Source organism: Marmota marmota, unplaced genomic scaffold (assembly GCF_001458135.2).
Source record: "Marmota marmota marmota unplaced genomic scaffold, marMar, whole genome shotgun sequence".
Taxonomy (NCBI): Eukaryota; Metazoa; Chordata; class Mammalia; order Rodentia; family Sciuridae; genus Marmota; species Marmota marmota.
Window position 1 is genome coordinate 23,135,817 of NW_026000101.1, and position 24,445 is coordinate 23,160,261.

Sequence of the window (24,445 nt, forward strand, 5' to 3'; positions counted from 1 at the left end):
CAAGTACTCTACATAATTTGTGCTAGACTTTTATACCCTTGAAAGAAAATTATATTTATTTATACAATCATCATAACAATCTTTCTAGTAGCACTAAACTGTGGAACCAACCTAGATGCCCTTCAATAGATGAATGGATAAAGAGACTGTGATATATTTACACAATGGAATATTACTCAGCCTTAAAAGAGAATAAAATTATGGCATTTGCAGGTAAATGGATGGAGTTCGAGATCATGATAAGCGAAATAAGCCGATCTCAAAAAAAAAAAAAAAACAGGAGTTGAATGTTTTCTCTGATAAGTAGATGCTGTTCCGTAATGGGGGGTTAGCATGGGATGAGTGGGGAAATTTTGGTTGGGGCAAAGAGGAGGGGGCAAGAGGGTAGGAAAAATGGTGGAATAAGATGGACTTATTACCCTAGGTACACATATGATTGCATGAATGGTGTGACTCTACTTGATGTATAATCAGAGAAGTGATAAATTCTGCTCCATTTGTATATGAACCGAGCTTTCCACTGCCATGTATAACTGATTAGAACTAATAAAAAATATTACAACAAAGTTAATTGCTATGATACCAACTGTTAATATTGCCACTTCCTTTCTTTTTTCTTTTTTAATTTTTGTGGAAACAATAAAAAAAAGAAAAGACCATGGATAATGTTATTAGTTATAGAAAAATTCCATACTTATTTGTAGTGTCAAATTCTAAAACTCAACAGAAAAAAATAAGACACCGTTTCATCTCATGACCTTTTCCTTCATTCAATTTTGTATACTCCCTTTTCTACAATAAATTTCAGTAAATGAGAATCATTTTCTTCCTTTGTTGTCCATCATAAATGCCAGAAAGCCTTCCTGAGCCTCCTTCTAACACCAAACTAAAAAGGATTGTCCCTCCTATGAAGCACTTGGATGTCTCATGGGCTCCAAAACTGTGAGTGGAGGAGAGTGTTCTAGAGCCCTGAAGCAAGCCGTCCACAGCCCTAGGTACTATTTGTTGATAAGTGTGGGACGGTTACTGCAGGAAGCACGGAGTGCACGTTATCTAATTTGACCTTAACAACAGACATATGGGCTCAGTATTTTAATTCTCACTTCTCCAAGGAGGAAATGGAGGATTAGCAAACGCATAAGTAGCAAAGCATAGAGTTGAGCCCAGCGATTTGGCTTTAGGGAACAAATTCTTGGCTTCACCACCTTTCCTTAGGTATGTTGCTTTTTTTTTTTTCAACTTTCTCAATTAGAAACTTTACAGACAAAAGTCGTGCTTTTCATCTTTGTTTGTCCTGTGCATAGTGTTTTGCCTATAGCTGGTCATTGGTGGATATTTATTGAATGAGTAGCATGAGAATTGTAACTATCTTTTGAAAAGTGATTCTATTGTGAGTCATAGTCAGTATAAGTTGTAGTCTGTGTGGTAGGAGATACATTGTTGATGGGTTTTGTGGTTTTGTTTTTGGTAAATAAGATTTACGCTGAATTCCTTTTTATACTTTTTTGTTCACCTATTCGCTTTGCTTTGTGGTCCCATTTTTGCTAAGGTTTTGAAGCAAAATATAGTTCTTGATACATTTTACAGAGCCGTCAAGTTTTGTGATCAATATTCTAATATGAAATTCTTTTAGTAGGAAAAGATTTGGTAAATTTGAGAGGAGGGAATCTCAGGTCATTGGAAGGAAGCCTCCCCAGCTTTTCCAGGATGGTGGGGCCAGGGGGTAAAATAATTATGGATGAAAACTTTACAAGCTCAATTATTTATTTCAGAATTTATTTTCTTGCATGTATTTTCCCTTCCTTTAAAGCTGATAATGGAGAATGTCCTGATGATAATGAATTTGAGATTGCCATGTACTGAAGACAGTTTTTTCAGCTAAGCTACTCTGTAGTTTGAACAGAAAACAAGGCATCTTTGGTGTAAAAATCCAGGGGTGATTAGTGGAAAGACAATACTGATTATCTCATGTCCTCTTGTACCTCACCTAACTCCACAGTCAGTCTTCTGAACTCAGAACTTTGGGCCCTGGATCTCCTCAGCATGTCACAAGAGCCTCTGAGGTAAGGTAACAAAGTATACCATGTTCAAAGCTTTAGTATGGAAAAGACCAATAAAACACTAGTGATTCACTTCTGGTTGAAATAAATGACCCACTTAAAAAAAAATTGTTCTTTAAAGGAATTACAAATTTTATGACTCTGCCCTTGTCCTTATCTTGGATATCTGGGTTTTCACTTAGTGTCTTTTGTCAAAATTAGAAGCTATAGCAATGAAAAATTGAATCCTATATGTCTGGTTTTCTGTTTCACAAATTAACCAGCAGGAAGAAAAGTTCAATTTGGTTGTTACCCAGAGATGGGGTTGGTGCCTCCTTGCATCAAAGAGTCCACATGACTTGAAGAAAAGGTTGCCAAGGGCCCATTGAATCATATGTAAGTAGAAAGCCAAAACTGTTAGTGGAGGGGCCATATAGACTGACAATTACCATATAAAGCAAAACTAGGAAACAAAAGAGATACAGAACTAGTCAGGAGAATGCAAGAGTGTTTAGTGGTTTAAAACTTAGAACTGGGAAGATGCCCTTACCCTGATGCCATAATGCCAGCTACATATATGGTTGCACCAGCCAGCTCAAATAAAAAATCACTCCAGATACATTGCAAATGTGACCTTCCCTGATGATTTTCTACATTGCCTGGTATCAAGATGATTTTTGCTTCCTTTGTGCTGCCAAAGCATTGATTAGTACTGCTCCTATGTAATTTGTCTTTGTCCTTTATTATAGATGGTCCTTATAGACATCACCTGGATTCAAACTCAGCTTAACACTTTGTAGCTGTATACTTGGGGGTAAATTAATCTCTCTATACTTCTATATTTTCATCTCTCAATTGGAAATAATGAAAGTTTACAGATCTAATAACTTTAAGAAAATTAAATGAGTAAACAAATGAAAAATTATTTGGATAATTTCTGGCAGGCCGGCAAAATTTTATTTTATTAGTATAGTCGTTATTTTTTGTATTTTACCAGTCTCTACTATAGTGACTGACACGTTATGAAAGACCTGTAAATACCTACCACACTAGTGAATGAAAGGGAATGAATCCTAAGTTTATAAAGCTCCTGAAATGGTCAAAATAGTCACCTTTTAGTTAGAATTAAAATAATAATATAGTAGGTATCCCTCCTGACAGTTTCTCAAAAGTGATGATTTTATTCTATTCTAGGGCTATAATTTTTTTAAATTTTTATTACACTTAAGCAAATGATTTCCAACATTTAGAGAAAGTTTCTTTCCTGGTTAATTTGATATTTTTGGCCTTATAAAATGCAGGCAGAATCATTTGCTGAACAAATTCAAGCTGGCCTACTTTCATCTTGATCAATGTTACAAGTCAGGGACAATACACATCTTAATTCTGGGCTGTTGCAGAAGAGTTCCTGGTTACATCAGGAAGTCAAATCAGTCGAATAATTGTTATTAGAGTTTTAACTAAGTCCAGTGAATTGTAAATAGCCAAGTTGGATACCATTTAGGCAGAAAATTGGCTATACACGGTATATGTGTGTAGTGGTGGTGATTATTGAATCAGGCAAACTCTGTAGTCCACAAAATAGACAAAGTGACTTTGTGTCATGATCTATACTCTTAATTTTGCTGGTAAATCTTCAAATGTGTATTCTTGCTCTTATTTCTTTTTGTCTTAAAAACAACTAGTAGGCCAGGAACTGAGGCTCATGCTGGAGATCCCAGAAACTCAGGTGGCTGAGGCAGGATTGCAAGTCCAGGGCCAGCCTCAACCACTTGACAAGGCCCTAAGCAACTTAGCAAGACCCTGTCTCAATAAATAAAAGAGGCTGAGGATATGGCACAGTGGTTAAGTGTCCCTGGGTTAAATTCCCATTACCAAATAAACAAACAAAAAATGAACTAGTGGGAGCAACATATGGTACCATCATATATTGCTTTTAAGCCATATTATTTAATTTCTCCTATATCTTATTTTCTATCTGAATTCTGTAGATTAGCTTATAGTGTCCTTTAAAAATATCTGTCCTGTAGAAACAAACCATTGGATACTTTCAAACATATCTTAGACATATTATAAAAGAAATGGGTGTCTTTGCATTCATGTCACAGTAGCCCCTCATCTCTGTGTCACTCTGTAGTTTCCATTACCCATAGTCAATCAGGGTGCATCATAGCCCAAACTTTTAAGTGGAAAATTCCAAAATAAAAAAAAAAAAATCTTAGATTTTAAGTTGTATGCTGTGCTGAGTAGTATGATGAAATCTCACATTGTCCAGCTCCATCCTGCACATCCACAAGATAAATGACACCTGCCATCAGTCATTTAGTAGCCACCATAGTGATCAGATCATCTGTCACAGTACCACGCACTTATGTTTAAGTAACCTTTATTGTACTTAATAATGGTCCCAAAGTACAAAAGTAGTATGCTGGCAATTCAGCCATGCCAAAAAGAACTATAAAGGACTTCATTTAAGTGAAAAGGTGAAAGCATTTGACTTAATCAGGACAGAAAAAAAAAAAAACAACTATATGCTGAGGTCGCTATGATCTACATTAAAATAAAGCATTTTGGGAGACACACCACATCCTCATAACTTTTATTATAGTATATTGTTGCTATTAATCTCTTGTTGTGCATAATTTATGCATTAATTTTATTTGGATATGTATAGGTAGGAGAAAACATGGTGTATATATATATAGGGTTTGCTACCATCCACTTGCTTTCAGACATCCATAGGGTTTGCTACCATCCACTTGCTTTCAGACATCCATATGGGGGTCTTAGAACATATCTTCTGTAGATAAGGGGGGTGCTACTGAACCTAGGTTTCAGGTCACCAGTAAGTATCTACTAATTATCAACCTCCTGGCACAATGTTCATGCCAATAGCTCAGGCTTGCATTCTCCCTTACCTTTGGCTATTGGATCTCTCTCAACTCCCCCTTAACTACTGTTTCTATTGATGTTTCCTTTCCAGTGTCTCTCATATCAAGAAGTAACTAGGACTTTTATCTGGAATATTTATCATAAACTTATATATAATTATTTTTCACATCTGGTTTTTGCTCCTCTGATTGACCTTACTCCCACTGGAGTTGTTTTCCAAAGCACAAATATGAATATGATCTTTTCCAGTTTTAATTTATCTGTTACCAAAAGATAAAAACTAAATTTCTCAACTGTTACTTACAATGTTCCAGTAGTTGATTTCCTGTAAGATTCCCCTGACACTTCAGTTTCATCATGTTTTCACAGTGGACTCAAAAAGGTATTCTTTCACTTTGTTCCTTTGTTGAATCCTTTCCTTCTTCCCAGAAACATTTTACTCTCTGTGTCTGTGTCAATTCTCACTATGCTATACCAGTTTGTGCTGAATGGATATGCATGGACAATATCTAGGTTAAACTCCACTGTAAGTAGTAACTGTTCCCATCAAGGCTTACTACCACCATAGCCATATTCTGGGGTAGGGAGTAGTGGACAAGGAATTACACGAACAAAAAAAGTAAAACAACTTCTAAAACACAAATTTTAACCCCATAGTAAACAAACTACTGCACTTCATATTAACCCAGATAATAGAATAGATAATGCTATTGGTTTCCCCAGTAGGTCTTTCTCCAGTGGAAAAGGCTTATTCCTCTACTGACACCTCATGGTTTTGAGATGGCTTCCATCTACACCATATATCTCTATCTCCTTAGCTCCAGGTGGTTGTTTAGTGCATCTCTGACACAAGCTAGGTGAATCCAAATCTTTTCTTGTGATTTTTTTTTTCCACCTGACTCTCTCATGCTAAAGACAGCTGCAAGATTTGGGACCTAAGATTTACTTGAGACTGCAGCATTATTAGATTCACAGCAAGTGGAGATGGAGTATGGGGACCAGATAGCAAGACAAGGGAAGGGGCAGATACTTTTCTTTGGAAGCTATTATTAAATATTAACTGAACAAACAAGTGACTGTAGAAAAATGAATTTATTAGCAATGTACATTTGTAGATTATAAAATCAGAGATGAAGAACAACAGCAGAAAAGAGTGGAAGGGAGAGCAGGAAGGACAGATTGTGAGTCTTTTTGTTTGTTAGTTTCTTTTATGGAGCAGTCATGACCTGTGAGTTGATGTTGGGGGTAGGGGAAGACTGATACAAAAGAAGCAGCAAGATAGCACAAAAAATATGCACACAATTCAGCTTATATGCTAACAAATAACTTGGAAGCCAGGTATTTTTTTTTTCTTCAGTTTCACTCCCTCTTACTATAGTTTTTAAACATAATAGATGCAAGCAACATGATTCTTTTTAAAGAGTGGGCCTCTCACATAAAATCAGTGCAAGCCTTTCCTCAAAATATCACCCAAGAGGACCATTGTTTTTATTGGAGTCCAGTAGACTAGTCGGGGCAAGATACATGCTGACATGCTTGATTCAACAGATCTTCTCCACCCATTAGAACATTAGAGGTTACCTGCATTAACCTTGGTGCTCTGGAGTCACTAGTTTCACAGTTGCCTTGGATTCCTTTCATAAGGTAGAGAATTGTATTTACTAAATTTTATCAGGCACAATATTTCTCAGCAGTTGTAAGAACCAGAATCTCGTGTTCAGTGAGGCTGTGAGATGCTCCAAGTCATTATCTCTGTTGAACAGACATCTGTCATGTTTTTTTTCTAGTTTAAAAAGTCTCAGACGAATGCACCTGTGGGTAATAGGTTACTTTATAAGAAAAGACAAAACAACTGCATTCAGATAAAAAAATAATGTTCTTAGTCACCTGAAGCTTAAATAAAATATTTTAAAATTTTTCTTTTGTTGGGTAAGCAATCTAGTAAAGCAAGAAACATGCCAATTGCTCTTTATTTGTTAGAGTTCTAAATAATGCCAGAAAACCCCAGAAGGCTCTAAAGGAATTTAAAAGTTCATTTGGATTTTTAGATTGGTCTTTTTTATTTATAATGGTCAAGTATGAAAATCAACAAAATTTGATATCAGAAAACTAGCTTATGAATTGGTTACGTAAGGAAAAAAATGAATTTGCTAATTAGTTACATAATTTCACAATATAAACATACATCAAAATATCAAGTGTACCCCATAAATATGTGTAATTAGAATTTGTCAATTGAAATGAGAATCTTAAAATATAGATGCATGTTAAGTGCAAAAAATAGAAAGTATGCACATATGCCCATTAAAACTTGTTTGAAACAAAGAACTAGTTACATTTATTATTTAAGGGAATTTTAATTGACTTTAAAATATGCCATAGCATAGTTTTGGCACTTTCATTCTGTTAATTTACCTAAAACTTCATAATACTTGTGGGGAAATATGGTCCAGATCATTTTAAATAAATCATAAGCTGGGCATGGTGGCATACACTTGTAATCCCAGAGGCTCAGGAGGCTAAGGCAGGAGGATTGTGAGTACAAGCCTAGCCTAAGCAACTTAGTGAGGCCCTAAGAAACATCTCATGTTTCTGAGACAGCTTCATTCTAAAGACAGATGCAAGATATGGGAACTAAGATTTATGTTAGTAAGCAAACTTGGAGACTGCAGCTTTATTGGATTCACAGCAAGTGGAGATGGAGCGTGGGACAAGCGAAGTGGCAGACACTTTTCTTTGGAAGCTATTATTAAATAGTAACTGAACAAATCAGTGGCTGTAGAAGACATTGTTTCTCAACAAAAGGGCTGGTGGCTAAGCAGCCTTGGATTCAATTCCTGGTACCCCCCCCAAAGAAGTCATCAAACCAAATTGAAATATATTATACATTAATCATTTAAGTAACCAAATAAAATTACTTATGGTTAACATTACTATACATGTGCTAAAACAGTTTGTCATTCATCCAAATCATGAGTGAAAATGAAGACTGGAATTCAGTAACCAGATCTGTTCTTCAGGTGTATGTCTATGTGCAACTTCCTTTTAGGTTTGTTTTATTGTTGTATTTTATTTTTCTTTGAAGCAAAATATAGGAATAAGTGCAATCTAATTGAACTGCTTTTCAAGATAATCCTTTATAAATATTTTCAGTGGAAATTAAAATTGAAACTAACAACTTCCTCAATGCCTACTTGGTCATGGACTGTCCCTTAGCTATGTTGTAAATTCAGATTCTTCCCCTGTGAAATTCATTCTCAGGTATCCTTAGGAACTGCTGTGCATCCATGCCAAGTTTTTCTAAGTCAAAACAGCAGCTGGAAGGGTACCCACCCTTGTCCATGTCAGGTAGCCCTTCACTGCTACCCCTATAGATAGTATAATACAAGTTTTCCAGCCAAAGCCTTGTCTACTGGACATGCTCCACTCAGCCCTAAGCCTCAGTTTTAATCCAATTTCAAAAGAAAGGAGGGGAAAAGAAGAAGGAAATGGCATGCAAGAAACTGAGAGCACAGTCTGGGCTGGAGTGAAACCTGCTTTCCTTGCCTTCAGAATCCCTAATCAACTTCAAGTTCCTCCTTTCTCAGACCTTCCTTTAGTACATTTTCTCTTACTTGAGAACTCTTCATTGGCACTTCAGTTTTTGCTTCTAGTAAGTCTCCTCTAAAACTTGGTGGTAAAGTGGGGCTCTTCATTAGAAAGCTTTTCATTAAGTGTCTGTTGAATTTGTAAAAACAATTGTGTTTATAAACTACTACAAATTTTCAAAAAGTGACCTGAGTTTTTGGGTTTGCATAGGTACAGTTTGTTCCTTGATTTTTGCAATCTCAGAAACTTGATTTTTTTTTTTTTATTTGTTCCCAGGGTAATAAGGACTTAAGGGACTGAGTTATAATACTTCAACTTTCTATAGGTGTTCAGTAAACTAAAAAGATATTATGTACAATAGGGTGGCCATCTTAAAAAAGCTTGAATATGCATTATTTGGGGCATGTAACTGGGAAACCAGATGTATAGCCAGGATGTTGCTTGTTAAGCATAAAATTATTGTAAAAAAGGAAATTGGGAAATTGGACAGTTGTTAAGGCTATATGAACACTGACAAAGAACAGAATTTGGAATCACAAGAATCTGAAGTTAAAGTTTGTGTTTCTGAGCAATAGTAACAAAAACAGCATGGTACTGGTACCAAAACAGGCGGGTGGACCAATGGTACAGAATAGAGGACACAGAGACCAATCCACAAAATTACAAATTTCTTATATTTGATAAAGGGGCTAAAAGCATGCATTGGAGGAAGAATAGTATCTTCAACAAATGGTGCTGGGAAAACTGGAAATCCATATGCAACAAAATGAAACTGAATCCCTTTCTCTCGCCATGCACAAAAGTTAACTCAAAATGGATCAAAGAGCTTGATATCAAATCAGAGACTCTGCATCTGATAGAAGAAAAAGTTGGCTCCGATCTACATATTATTGGGTCGGGCTCCAAATTCCTTAATAGGACNAATACAACAGTTACTAATATGGCATTATGTAAAAATGTGGATGTGTAACCGATGTGATTCTGCAATCTGTATACGGGGTAAAAATGGGAGTTCATAACCCACTTGAATCTAAAGTATTAAATATGATAGGTCAAGAGCTTTGTAATGTTTTGAACAACCAATAAAAAAAAGTTAAATCTCTGATCTTTATTTGCAAATTTAGAGTAAAAATTATAAAGTTAAGGAGATTCAGTCTTATAATGAGGGGGGTATACTTAAAAATGCCCACCACAGTGCCTGGTACAGTAACTTCTTTAACAACACTAACTACTGTGTTTTTACAAACCATTATATAGCGTGGCTACTCTCACTGAGTTATTTTGAGTCTGGTGGATTTTTTTAAAGGAAAGAGCATTTTCTGGTCTTCCCCCCAATGTAGGGAGTATATATACTTTAGACCTTGAAGCCACTCATATCTGATATTATTGTTCTCAAAACATAAATATGAAATATATAAGGAAATTAGAAAACCCACTGAGACCCAGAAAGAAAAGGATAGGATACCCAAAACTCCTTATATACTTGTTTCAATAAAATATTTTGTATTGTATTGAATAATACATCTGAAAGGGTTAAAGTCAACAGGAATTGTTCCTTATCTGTTCAAGCTGTTATACTAAAATCGTATGGACTGGGGGGCTTACAGTCTTTCTCACAATTCTGAAAAGCTGAGAAATTCCATGAACAGGGTACCAGCAGACTTAGTGTTTGGCAAGGGCACTACTCCTCACTGTGTCCTTATGTGAAGGAAAGGGTAAATAAAATTCCATCTATTTTATAAGAGCACTAATCCTGTTTATGAGGGTTCCACCTTCATAATGTAATTATTTCCCTAGGTCTCATTTTCTAATACCATTATTTTGGGGGTTAGGATTTAAAGATATGAGTTTGGGGAAGATTCAATTATTCATTCTATACCATTAATGTTATATCATTTATTCCCTCAAGTCCAGAGCTGATTTTCTATCATAACTATAAACAGATAACAGATATTTATGCATATGCACCTATGTATACATATATTATATAAATGGACATTTGGATGCATTAACTATGTATGTAATTGTAAGAAGATAAATATTAAGACATATTTTACAGAAAAAGTAATTTCCATAAATGTATATTGGTAATATCTTCAACGATTTCAAACAGAGAGTAGCATGATCCGTTTTGTGTTTGAAATAGATTTTTCTGACTGCTGTTCAGAGAATTTAGAGGAAAGGAACAGTAGACCTAAGGAAGTGTGACTTTTTAGGAGAGTATAAAAAGAGAAAGCTGAGAGACCTTAAGTGAGAGCATATAGGAGCTTCTAAAAGGCATTACTTATCATGATGGACTACATATGATATGTGGCTTCCTAGAGGACCTTGGTTCTCACTACTTCTGGACTTCTGTCTATATTCCCTGATTATTGAATTTTCTGGAAATCTAAACATAGATGAATAGGATTCTTACAGTAAGTTGAATATATTATCAAGATAAACTTGTTTCTCCTAAGCTGGAAACCATTCACTGTCAATAGCTTATTTATTTTCCTTATCTTTTCCTTAATGAATGTTAATGCTCAGATTTTTTGTATTAATAAAAACTACTAGTAAATAAAATACCAGCAATAAGAATTTAACTGGAATTCATAGGAGAAAATTAAAACCCAAGAGCAATTGCAATGCACCAACAATTTTCCCTTCTGTCTTACAATAGCAAGGGATTCCATGATTAAAAGATGAAGCAATTTATATATAAAACTTCTGAAAAAATTAAAAACAAAACTGAACTTATTTTATTTCTGCTCGTTCCATACCATGTTATAAATAATATAACATTAATGGTATAGAATGAGCAGAAATAAAACAAGTTCAGTTTTGTTTTTAATTTTCTCCATTGGAGGAAAACTGTCTCTCATTCGAACCTGACATTATGTTCTTCCTTGTAATCTAAAATTAGGGCATTATTAGGATGAGATTGTTACCTCTGTAAGTGTTGGAACAAATACTTAAAGTCTGTAGGTGCTTGAAAGGGAATGTTGCAAAGTGGAAATTCATAACTTTTTATTATAAATTATGCACTATAATTCATTAGAGTATAAAGGCTTTCTTTTCATTATGGAAACACAGGGACTTAATACAGGTAGAAAGTAATTTTGATGCCCAGAAATACAATACTTTGAACAAAGCCTCATTTCCCCCATAAGAGGAAAGTGATATACAATCTGTCTTTGTTTCTTTATAAATAAAAACCTACTCAGAGGCATGTGTCCAAATAGACCAAACAGTACAGAAGTATAAATACCACATTTACTTCCTAGAATTTCTTTACATTTGGATCAGCATGTGTTCATCTTTGATTTACAACTTTTTCAAAGATTATTTGACCCCACAGAGAAGGGGGTAAGCTTTATTTTGAGCAGAAAAATAAGACTTATATGATTCAAATATTATGATCCAAAGAATTAAGTTGTCTTTATGAGTGAAAAAAAGTATAGGTAAACACAATAGTATGCTAATAAATAACAAGCTATAGAATTATGTTCTAGATGGAAATTTCAATTTTCCCATCCAACCTCTTCCCTCCCTGTTTCCTTCATCATCCAAAAAGATACTGTCTGCCCAGCTAGAAGAACTTGCTATGTAGTGATACTTTCTATACCTGTGACAATCCAAAGTCACTAAAGCAAATTCTCGTCTTGATTCTGCATTAATAATTATAGGTTCTTTCTTTCTTCTAAATATTACTCATCTCATTTCTATTAAAATATGAGAATTAAATGAATGTGTATGTGAAAGTGCTTTGTAAACATCACTTCATGAAGTAGAGGTGAGTCTTGTTTCAATTGGGTTTGCTTTCTTTAATGAAAAATTACTTTATCAGCTTTCTTCCTTCCCTGGATATAACATTACCACCACTATACTATAGTATCCTGCTGCCTCACTATTAGCATGATCACAAAGAATATATATTTAGATGACTCCAAATACCACAGTTTCAGTATGAATGAATAGAGTGCTCTGTTCATACTTCAACATTCTGATCTCATATAATTGCATGTTTGTCATAACAATTTGAAAATTTTACAAATTTGATAGATGCATGATTTTATGTTGTATTATACTTTATTTAGTCACATAAAAATACATTTGTTGGGGTTATTTGGGTTTTTGGTGTTTAGCTTTTTGAGTTCTTTATATACCCTAGAGATTAGTGCTCTATCTGATGTGTGAGGGGTAAAAATTTGCTCCCAAGATGTAGGCTCTTTGTTTACCTCACAGATTGTTTCTTTTGCTGAGAAGAAACTTTTTAGTTTGAGTCCATCCCATTTATTGATTCTTAGTTTTAATTCTTGCCGCTCTAGGAGTCTTATTAAGGAAGTTGGGGCCTAATCCCACATGATGAAGATTAGGGCCTATTTTTTCTTCTTTTAGAGAGTCTTTGGTTTAATTCCCAGGTTCTTGATCCATTTTGAGTTGAGTTTTGTGCATGGTGAGAGATAGGGGTTTAATTTCATTTTGTTGCATATGGATTTCCAGTTTTCCCAGCACCATTTGTTGAAGTTGCTATCTTTTCTCCAGTGCATGTTTTTGATGCCTTTGTCTAATATAAGATAATTTTAATTTTGTGGGTTAGTCTCTGTGTCCTCTATTCTGTACCATTGGTCTACCAGTCTGTTTTGGTACTAATACCATGTTGTTTTTGTAATGGGCCAAGGACATGAACAGACATCTCTCAGAAGAGGATATACAATCAGTCAACAAAACTATGAAAAAATGTTCAGCATCTCTAGCAATTAGAGAAATAGAAATCAAAACTACTACGATTCCTTGGAAAACTTGGAATGGAACCACCATTTGACCCAGCTATCCCCCTCCTCGGTCTATATCCAAAGGACTTAAAAACAGTATACTACAGGGACACAGCCACATCAATGTTTATAGCAGCACAATTCACAAGAGCTAAACCGTGGAACCAACCTAAATGCCCCTCAGTAGATGAATGGATTAAAAAATGTGGCATATATACACAATGGAATATTACTCAGCAATAAAAGAGAATAAAATTATGGCATTTGCAAGTAAATGAATGCAGTTGGAGAAGATAATGCAAAGTGAAGTTAGCCAATCCCAAAAAAACAAATGGCAAATGTTTTCACTGATATAAGGAGACTTATTCATAGTGGGGTAAGGAGAGGGAGTATGGGAGGAATAGAGGAACTCCAGATAGGGCAGAGGGGTGGGAGGGGCAGGGAGGGGGCAGGGGGTTAGCAATGATGGTGGAATGTGATGGACATCATTATCCAAAGTACATGTATGAAGACATGAATTGGTGTGAACATACTTTATATAAAGAGATATGAAAAATGTGTTCTATATGTGTAATGAGAATTATTATGCATCCTGCTGTCATGTATTTTTTTTAAAAAAAGCAATTAAAATAAATAAATAAAGTGTTCATCCAATGCACAAATTTGTTGAATATCAGTGACAGGTAATGTTCTAGGCTATGGGTTATAGTAATAATCTAGACAAGGTGTATATATACCATTGCCAAAGGTAAAGATGTACCTCTCTATATACACATACCATAACACAATGTATAACCTTCATTAATGGGTATTCAGGCTTTTTCCAGTGCTTCACAATTTCCATAGACCCCACCCCCACCCCGCCCCAGAAAAGGAACAAGGAATTCTCAGTACATATTCCTTTCAGCACTTAAACAAATGTTCACTAAGTGAAACTAATGGGTCAAAATTATTGGTATTTATTTTACAAGATATTGCCAAATTGCTTTTAGAAAGTTGTACAAATGTAAACTCAAAGGGATAATGCATGTCTTATGTAACATGAACATTTTACTTCTCTAAGTGAATAGTAAGCTCTCTGATTAAATTTTCTCAATTTTATTAATAATACTGAGCACGAAAATGTCTTCTATCTTGTCCTCATTGATGATTAGGTATTTTGAATAGCACAGATATTAGTCCTTTTGGTTTCTAATTATATTGAATTATTTTATTCTAAATTTGTTGTAAGTTTATTGCTTAAAGAAGACTGATGGTTTAATTTGATGTTTTACTGCTTACATTTATCAACGATTTTTCTAAATTACTTTCAGGTTTTCACATTTCAAGCATTTTATACACCCAAATTACAAAAATACCAACTTGTTTTCCTAGTACTTTACTATTTTCATTTTTTTTCTTCTACATTTTTTATTGGTAAATTATAGTTGTACATTAGATATTGATGGAATTTGTTGTTACATATTTGCACATGCACACAATGTAACAATATAAGTTGTCCAATACCTCTGGGGAGTATTTTCACTTCTTGTATCTGTGTGCCTCAATCTAAATTTCCAGTAAATTGTGAAATAAGTCTCTGGCTTTACTTGTTCAAAATGCCCCAAGTTGTTCCACTGATATTTACTACTTTTCTACTAACTTAAAATGCAATTTTTATTTACATTCTCATACTTACCTCAGTTGTATGACTTCTCTGTTTTGTTCCATTAGTTTCTCCATTCCTTGGTCAGCACCATACTCTGATAATCACTGTGTTTTGTATCTGAAAAGGTGATTAAAAGCCCTCATGGCACTTAAAACATTTCTACATTATTATATATTTATACTTGCTCTTCTAAATCAATTTCAAAATAGTTTTGTTCATACTTTTTTCAGGGACTGTGTTTTATTTTCTAGATTTATGTAGGGAATATTGATATCTTTACCATACTAAATCATCTGGTCTAGGACCAAAATATATCCCTGTATTCAAATTTTCCTTAGTTTTTAATTTCTACAGGTTCTATTTCCTTTTAAATTCCCCCAATTTTTATGGTTTTATTGCCATGGTAAATAGGATTTTTAATTAAACTTATGAATCACTTTTTATAATATTTAAAACCTTTAAGTTCTATTAATTGTTTAAGTTTATTGTTTTGAGTTGTCTGGTTAAAAATCCCATCAACTTCAAGTAATTATAATATTTCTTTGTGTAAATATATATATATATACACACACACACACACACATATAAACAAAAATTTATATTTTAAGAAAGGTTTACATTGTACTCATTTATTAAATATTAGGAAAGAATTTTGGATTTATCAAATGCTTCTAAGTGCATATTAAGGGGATCTGGTGATCTGTCTCCATTGATCTACTATAATAATGAATTAGAGTTATTGATACATAATATGAAAACATCTTTGCCCTCAAAGAAGAAACCATGCTTGACCATAATCACTAATTGTTGCAATATGCTGCTGAATCGTTTTCATGGCTCTCTCTATTCATCATGGTAAATAAAACTATTGCATAATTTCATTTAATTTTTTTTAATTTAATTTTTTAATTTTTAATTTAATTTTCATTTAATCATTTACTTTCTCAGGATATGGATGTTACTCTGGCTTCTTAAAAATAATGGAATGCCTTGCATTTTTTTCAGTTCTGTAATATTTAAGTAACATTGAAATTCTATGTTCCTTTAAGGATGAAGAATTCAATTTTAAAACTGAGTTTGGCACTGTTTCAGGAAATAACTATTTGACCAAGTTCTTATACTTAATATCCTCCATGATTATTGACCTGTTAAGGATTTTTATCACTTCTTAAGTAAATTTTGCTGGTTTGCGCTTTCCGAGAAAATCAATCACTTCGTCGAGGTTTTCAAACATTTAATTTCCTCTATAACTGCCGTTTTCCTCATTTATCAAAACACAATCAGTGTTTGTACTTTCTGTCCTTTGCTACATTAGGCTAGCCGGTGACACACTTATTTTATTAGTTGCTTTTGAAGCATAGTTCTAGAATTCTGTTTCTAATTTACTTTTGCTTTAATTTTTCCCTTTCATTCTGTTTTCTGCCTGGCAATGGTTGGGGCAGCAGTGAGAGAGAAGCAGGATAAGTTCTAGGAGTTATTGTTTTAGTGGTGTTGCTATATTATCCATATTAAAGGAATAAAATTTTAGAGGAAATCTCTAGAGAACAGTCTGATCCTCTTGGGTGCAACAGCCTCACCAAAAGGATGTCTTCAGTGTATTTTTCAGAATTTCAGCCCCTACCTTTTATCAGTTTTTGTCGATTTTTAGACTCTCTTGGTATCTGAAGTCTTCTTTCACTTTGGCTCTAATCTGACGTTTCTAGGGGTGAATGAAATATAGGCCTAAAGGAGGGGGGAAGAATCACCTAAAATGGTCTTAATTGTTATTATTCATATGGCTTTGCTAGAAGTCACATATCCCTGTGATTTTATTTGGAATTGCTAATTTCCCTTTTCTGGAACTCTTAATAACTGAGCTTCGGAGGAAATCATTGTACCTCTTTACACTTCAGTTTCCTCTTCTGTAAATCGGAGATAATAATAGTGCTTATCTTAAGGTTATTGTGAGGATCCCAAGAACTAGGTGAGATAAGTTGTTCATGTCTTCTAAGAGTGCCGGGCACACGGTAGCATGGAGTGGACAGTTTCCATGTCCATCTCAAAAGGGTTGAGATCGGAGTGGACAGCAGTAAGATAGGATGGTTATGTAAGAACTGTTTCTGGCTCCTCTCTTTCCCAGTTCTGACACATCCTGAAAGCAGGCCTGTTGGGGAGAGAGGCCCATAGAGAACAACAACTCTGTTGACCATCCAGGCAAAGTCTGACTGACAGCTTGCTCTTCCCCTGTGGACAGCTGCATCTGAAGAGGGCTGACTGTGGTTCAGCTGGCAGTCTCTAAGTGATGAGGGCTGTGCTGTGCTCCTATCATGAATAGAACCATGCAGGGCTAAGTGGGAAAAGACTTGCTCTCATGACTCTATGTAAGAATAAGGTGGAACTTCATTAAATCATTTTTGACAATGTCATACAACTTCATCCCTTTCCATCTGTTTGCTCTACAAAGACTTGGAGATCAGGGATAACCTCAGCACAGAGCAAATCTGCCAAAGGGCCCAAGGCCCAGGGAAAGAGTCATTTTAGGAAGAATTCTGATCAAGAAATCCTGGTGTATTGAGCCTGGGAAGGAATAAAGTAGTTTCTTTCACTTTTTATTGAAGCTATTTGCAAAAGAAGAAAAGGAAGCTTTTTAATTTAAAGCTCTATTAAAAATTGCTTAAAGAATAGACAAGAAGGGGAACTTGATCCTCAGTTCAAATTTCACATTCATTGAGGAGTGAGAGAAATAATATGATGGAAAGATTGAGAGAGAAGGAATGAAGACAGAGAGGAAACATGGTTTGCTCAAATATGAAGCAGATGTTTTCCAAGTATTCACAAAAATAGGTCATAAGCACATCTCCGAACTGATTTTGAATACAGACACCCAGTCTCGACTCTAATTGTAAATCAGAATTCATCTTTTTAAAAGAGATGATAATATGGTGGTCTTGAGAAAGCAATTTGTTCTTAGAAAATACTATATAAACATATTATTTTATAGACTACTAGGATTAGAGAATTGCTGAAAATAACCAAAGCATGTAAATAAATCCATAGGAATTCATAGTTGAGACTACAAATTATCTAATGCATGAAAAAATCCTCTGCAGTTATCACTGTATCCTCTCTCTCTCAGCCCTTGCCTTTCTCCCACATACCTACAGACTCTCTCAGCTTCCAGCAACCATTTGGGATTCCTAATATCCCCAACTTTTGAACCCATGTCATAGCAGAGCATGGGCTAATTTTCGAATGATCCTAGGTTTGGAGAAGAGGAGAGGAAGCACTGACCTTCTTGCATAGTCTCCGATGCAAGATCTGACAACACTCTGTTCTCCTTCCTTCCTCCATTCTTCACTGTGCACACTCCTCCCCCTGAAGGAGATTCTTGGTATTGGCATCTCACATTTCAAAGGTTTCCATTATAAAACATCCTCCACACTGGACCAAAGGAGCTGCAGCAGTCCTGTGATGCAGCACAAGCCCACACTGATCTTTCCTTTTGACATTCCTGCTACACTTCCCCAGTATCCAAATCCCTGATCTTATACTGTCCTGCACACGCTTCACATTTGTCTTTTATTCATATTTGGCAACCAAACTCTAAATTCTGTAGGAGGGAGTCTCCTTTCTCATTGTTGTTTGATATGACTACCTCCCCTTACTCTGTCCACAGCTTCCAGCATTTAGCAAAGGTCTAAACACAGAATCAGCAGACTTTTAACACACTCTTGGGCAACTGAACTGAACATATATCCTAGGAGGTGAAGTATACTACTTATTTTCTCAAAGACTGAAAAGTTTACATATTAAAACTCTCATTCCTAGAGTTATGAGTGCTGCTACATTAAATTCTGGAACCATAATAATCTCAGTAGTGCCTTTAAGACTTCCTGTGCTCGAGCCCGTCTCCTGAAGATTTTTTTTTTTTTTTAATATTTATTTTTTAGTTTTTGGCGGACACAACATCTTTGTTTGTATGTGGTGCTGAGGATCGAACCCGGGCCGCACGCATGCCAGGCGAGCGCGCTACCGCTTGAGCCACATCCCCAGCCCTCCTGAAGATTTTGATTCCATGGCTTGCAATACATTTTAGGAATTTGTACCATAAACTGTCCTCCCGAGGAATTATAGTTTGTAGCCAATTTTGAGAACATGGAGCCTACATCCAGGAGGGCAGAATTATATATGTTCTCTTCCACTCCCAAGTGGAAGGAAATAGGGCATTTTGTTATAGACATTTCTTTCTGTGAAAAAGTAAAGATTGATTAATTTTCACAGTGTTGTAAATTAATTTTGTCTCTCTCTTCAACAGTCCTTCTGCCTCTATTCATTTATCTGTCTATCTACCCACATCTTTATTGTCCATTCAATATCTCTATTATCCCTTTTCTAGAAAGGACTTAAGGAGCTTCTGCACAAATAATTTTAACTTCCTAAATTAATACTAAACAGATGCTACAGCAAGAACTTGCCACAAAAAAATTATAAAAATTAATATTACCCGGAAGATTTAAGAATACCTCTTACTTCACTGAGTTTTTTCATTAAAATATATTTGGGGGGGGATCTATGTTATTTCTCTTTCTCAATTTAAGTAACCTAATAGGAATGTTTCTAATCTTATGATGAGAAAAATGTACTTGATGTTGATTCTAAAGTTTCATTTTCTCATTTTCATCACCAGGCCTTCTATTTATGTGTCTTTGTTCTGAGCCAAATACCTCCTCTTTTCCCTGTGGTTTATCTTTCATACATAAAACTCTACTGAAAATCTTCTTCCTAGTCATTAGTTCATATTGAAAATGCTGAGCAATTTGATTCACTAGTTCATCTATTTCCTTAACCATTTTAAGCCTATTAGCTCATTTGCCTGCTCCTTACAATTTATTTTGTTGCTCTAATCCTTTGCTCCTTGAAACTTTAGAGATGTGATTTTTATTAGACTCAATACAAAAGGGATTCAGTTTCAAGATGTGAAATATCTGTGCAAATGCAAAACAGCAAATGTTCTTTCTGCGTTTACAGTGTTCACTGTCTTCATTTTCATCCTTAGAATCCATATTCAACTTACCACTCTGGCTGTTTTCACTTCTCTAGGACCATTCAATAAATGCAAAAATGTGGGCTGCTTTAAATATACTATTAAGGCATAAAGCTAACAGATTTAATGTAGATATCAAGTTTTGAAATTCCCTCAAATTTACTCCTTATTTTTGCAATTATAGAAAATGAGAGTGATTTCTGAGTAGAAGTAACTTGCCACTTGTCTAGGGCCTCTGGGGTGGGATCTGGACAGTTAATTGAGAGTCAGCTTGAGCTTTGTAGTTCCAGAAATTCAGTTCTTGCTAATGCATCTAGAAATGATCAGATTGAAACCTACCAGAATCGATTGCTCAATAACAAAACTCCACAGAAACTTGAACTGGAAGTTACTGATTTATAATAAGAACTAATACTGCTTACTGAACCAATTCTGGAGTCATTTCAATCAGTCAGTATCCCTTCTTCAGGCAGGGGAATCAGAATTAAAACACTAGGGAAAATGGTTTACTTTGTAATTGAAGTCAGCTGAATGGAAATATTGAGGATGTATATGGTTGCTGTCCTTAACCTAACAGAGACAATGATCAATAGTTTGGGATTTTGCTAATGTAAACCCCAAATCTTCAGGATAGAGAAATGAAAGATTGCTCTCATTGCTATGGTTTAAATGTGGTTTGCCCCCTTCAAAATTCATGTTGAATCCCAGAAACAAATTAACTTTCCTCTAATCAGCTAAGAACTTCCTTTTTTTTTCATTCACACCAGATAATTAAGGCAATTTTCTACATCAGGATACTGAAACAAATGTTAATTTGAATATTATGAGTTTCTGACTCAAGGTAACTTGTATTTTTAATATGAACTTTAATTTTGTATTGTTGATTAATGATTTCAGTAAGTGTATTTATATATTTACATTATATATTTTATTTATTTACATATTTATTACTTTTTGGCACTGGGGATTGAACCCTGAAGTGCTTTACCACTGAGTTACATTGCCTGTTCTTTTTATTCTGAAATAGGGCCTCACTAAGTTGCTTGGGGCCTAAGTTGCTAAGCCTAGCCTCAAACTTTATATTCTCTTGTCTCAGCTTCCCAAGTGCCTGTTATTACAAGGCATGTCCTACATGCCTGGGATATATTTTATTAAATAAGGATAATAACCAGAATATTATGGAATAAAGAAATTAACACATAACACTAGGTATTTAAGAAAATAACTTGGATTATTAGCATATAACAAGCCCTATGATTGGTTTTGCGGCTACGTGTGTAAGAATGATCCTGATTTGTAAAGTCTATAATTTAGTAGTGAAAGCAAAATGTTAACCAAAAATTACCAGAGAATTTTCTAAGAGATATAGAAAATGTGCATGTAACAGTATGCGGGAAATTCCAGGAATAGTGATAAATCTGTGGGTGTAACAGTATGGGGGAAATTCCAGGAATAGTGATAAATCTGTGGGTTTAAAGAGATCCTCATTGAAGGTATTTCATTTAAGTTTTAAAGTATGAGTAGGAGTTCAAAGGTAGAGAATGGTTTTCTGTAAGAGACTTTCTGGACAAAGCCACAGAGATATTAAATAGTAATATTTCAATTAAACTGAAAGAGAATGAAATATTAAGACTAGATTTAAATGATGTGTGTGCACTCAAAAAAACACCCGGTAAGAAGTATAACTTCTTTCATGTGGGAAATAGGAAATCCTGTGAGGATTTCTTAGGCAATAGTGTGCATGAATTCATTAGTTTGCAAACTTTAAGGCACTCTCTCATATGCATTGATCACATCTGATCTTCTCAGTAAAAACATCTGAGTTTGTATTGATTGAAGATTAAAATTTTTATTTTATGGGAATTTGGGGAAGAAAAATGTTTTTGTTTGCCACCAGGCAGACAGTAAGGCTTCCACAGGTCTCAATGTTTATAGAGAACTGAAAAGAGCCCTTCACAAGAACCCAGAAAAAGTTCTTTTGTCTTGTGATGTCTGCTGGTTTTTAAGTCCAACTATTTAAGTTTTAGATAACCTAACTTCAGTTCTGTTTTGCTTGAGGAGCCAAGGTTACCTTGGAATTGTGTGTGTTTACATGCACACCATTCTTGGATAAAAATAATTTTGACCTTCTAAACCATTTCAAGAAATGTAAGAAGAATGCTTTTGAGTGAACTGAATGGTAGAGCAGAAATATTTGTAAGTCATAATCATTAGACTAAATGTTATCTAAGAGGACTAATAAATGAGTTCAGTGATCTTTTTGGATGATTCAGAATGATCTTGATATTACCTTTTGTCACTCAAAGTCAACACAGGTTTCTCTGTGCTTACACTTATAACTTTCATTATGTTTTAATCTTATTTTTTTTTAATTTTGAAATGTACATCTGATTTTTCAAAATGCATGTCTCAATGTATTTTCTAAAAAATTTCTGAAAGTCTTTCTGGCAATAAAATTTCTTCGCATTTTAAATTAAATCTCCTAGTAGGAAGAAATAAATTCAATGAAAAATGAAAAGTAAAGAATCTAAGAATTTCTATTGCTAACCATGGAAAATGCTTTATTTTCTACTCTTTAATTAAAATCTACATTTCTCTTATCCGTTTTGCTTTCTACATTTGTGCCCCAGTACATACAAAGGAATGTAGCTGATTGAGGAGGCTGGTGTCAGAATTGGATAATAAGAACAAGGAATACATTTAAAAGCAAGATATATTTCATCCACACAATTTGCATTAAGGATACATTATTCTGCATGCATATATGTCCACCCTGGATATATGATATAAATAAGGTGTATGTGGACTTGTGCTTTAACCAGCTCTGGAAATCTATTGGAAGGTAAGCTTTCTTTTGCCAAGAGCAAATTACCAGTGGCCAAGGTTATGTCTCTGGTGATTTTTTTTTTTAAAGTAATGACTGAGATGCCAGTGGGGTCACTGCTAAGGTCCAGACCCTGCATCGCCAAGTGGCACAACTGTGGCTGTCACTCTGCAGTGGCAGATAATGATGCACTCAGAAGGGCTGCTCTAAGGTTTTTGATACTTAACTAACCTGAAAAATAGCTTCAGGCCTGACTGAACAGACCACTCCCTTCTCTAAGTCAGGCCTTTTGAGAATCACTGATAGTGAAAGGATAAACTTTCAGTGAAATTGATCATTTAGGGAGAAATACCCATTCTTTTATAAGATAAAGACTGGTACTTCTATCTTTTGAGATGGAGCTGATTCTTTTCTAACCTCACTTGTCCTTTGAATTTTTTTTTTCATTTGTGAAATTAGAGAAAGGTATTGCTTTGTGGAATTCCAATTTTTTGTGCAGACTTGTTTATGTATATTCATTGAAAATAATTATGTATTAGTTAACATAATTTTTTAAAGTTTTATTATAACATATTTTTATGAGCTTGTTAATATTAGCATCATTAAGCTTTTATATGATATTCTTAAAAGAGGTTTAACGACATGAGTACCCACTGCTAAAGGAAGTAAAATATGGTTCATGATTATTTTAATGTGTCATTGAAGAATGCCTGATTTTCAAAGCAAGGCTGTAATTCTTTAATCAAGACTAGGGGCGATGAAAGAAAATTGTTATCTCACTACATCACTTATCTTGAATTCAAATTTGAAAAATTGTCTCATGAAAAATGATGCATCAATGCTGTATTTGAGATGGGCAGAATTAAAATTTTAATTCCTGGCTGTATCACTGACTAGCTGTCTTGGATTGGCATCTTTGCCTCCTACATTGCCTACATGGAGACAGAGCATATTTTATAATCCTCAGCTATGTCTCTTAATAGAGATATGAATTTCTAAATTATTGCAGATGCTGTCAAAATCAAAGTAAAAAAAAAAATCAGTAGAGTCCAGGGAACTATTATCCAGGAACTATGTTACTGAGAACTAGTCCAGTGAATTGAAAAGCAGTTTGTGTTTAATCTTTGGGGGAGTTAGATGGGCCTCAATCAAACTGTGGCCACTGGTTACTTTTATTCTAAATGTCAAGATGGTCTTGATCAAATTACTTTTTCTTTATAATTCTTTATAAAACAGGGATGATATCTACCTGCTACAGTATTTATAAGAATGAACTTGATCATGCATGTGAACCATTTAGAAGCAAAAGGTTTGACACTGGTTGCTAATAGTAGCCATAGATCTTAGAGGAATTTACTCTGTTTTCTGAAAGTGTGTAACTTATGAAACATAAATTTACTCTCACACAGATTAATGGGTTGATATTGACTAATTTTTCAGACATAACTGGTTTAGTTTGCATTAATTTTTAGGAAAACTCTTACCTCATGAAACCCAAATCCACCAGAATTTTTTCCATATTTTGTTGGTGTATTATATATCATAGTGGGATTTGTTTTTTGTACATGCACATGATATAACAGTATAACTTGGTCAGTATTGTTCTCCAATATTTCCACTTTCCCTCCCCTCATACCTTTTCTGGTCCCTTTCCTTTACATATGAGAATACTTT

At 34.6% G+C, this 24,445-nt stretch overlaps 1 long non-coding RNA gene across 1 annotated transcript; it reads right to left on the reverse strand.

The window, feature by feature from the left end:
- Positions 1-6,008: 6,008 nt before the first annotated feature.
- On the reverse strand, positions 6,009-18,817 carry LOC125610712. The gene is made up of 3 exons (XR_007340713.1): positions 18,195-18,817; positions 14,955-15,041; positions 6,009-6,743 (listed from the first exon to the last, which is right to left on the reverse strand). It is a non-coding gene; the product is annotated as an uncharacterized LOC125610712 (long non-coding RNA).
- Positions 18,818-24,445: the final 5,628 nt, after the last annotated feature.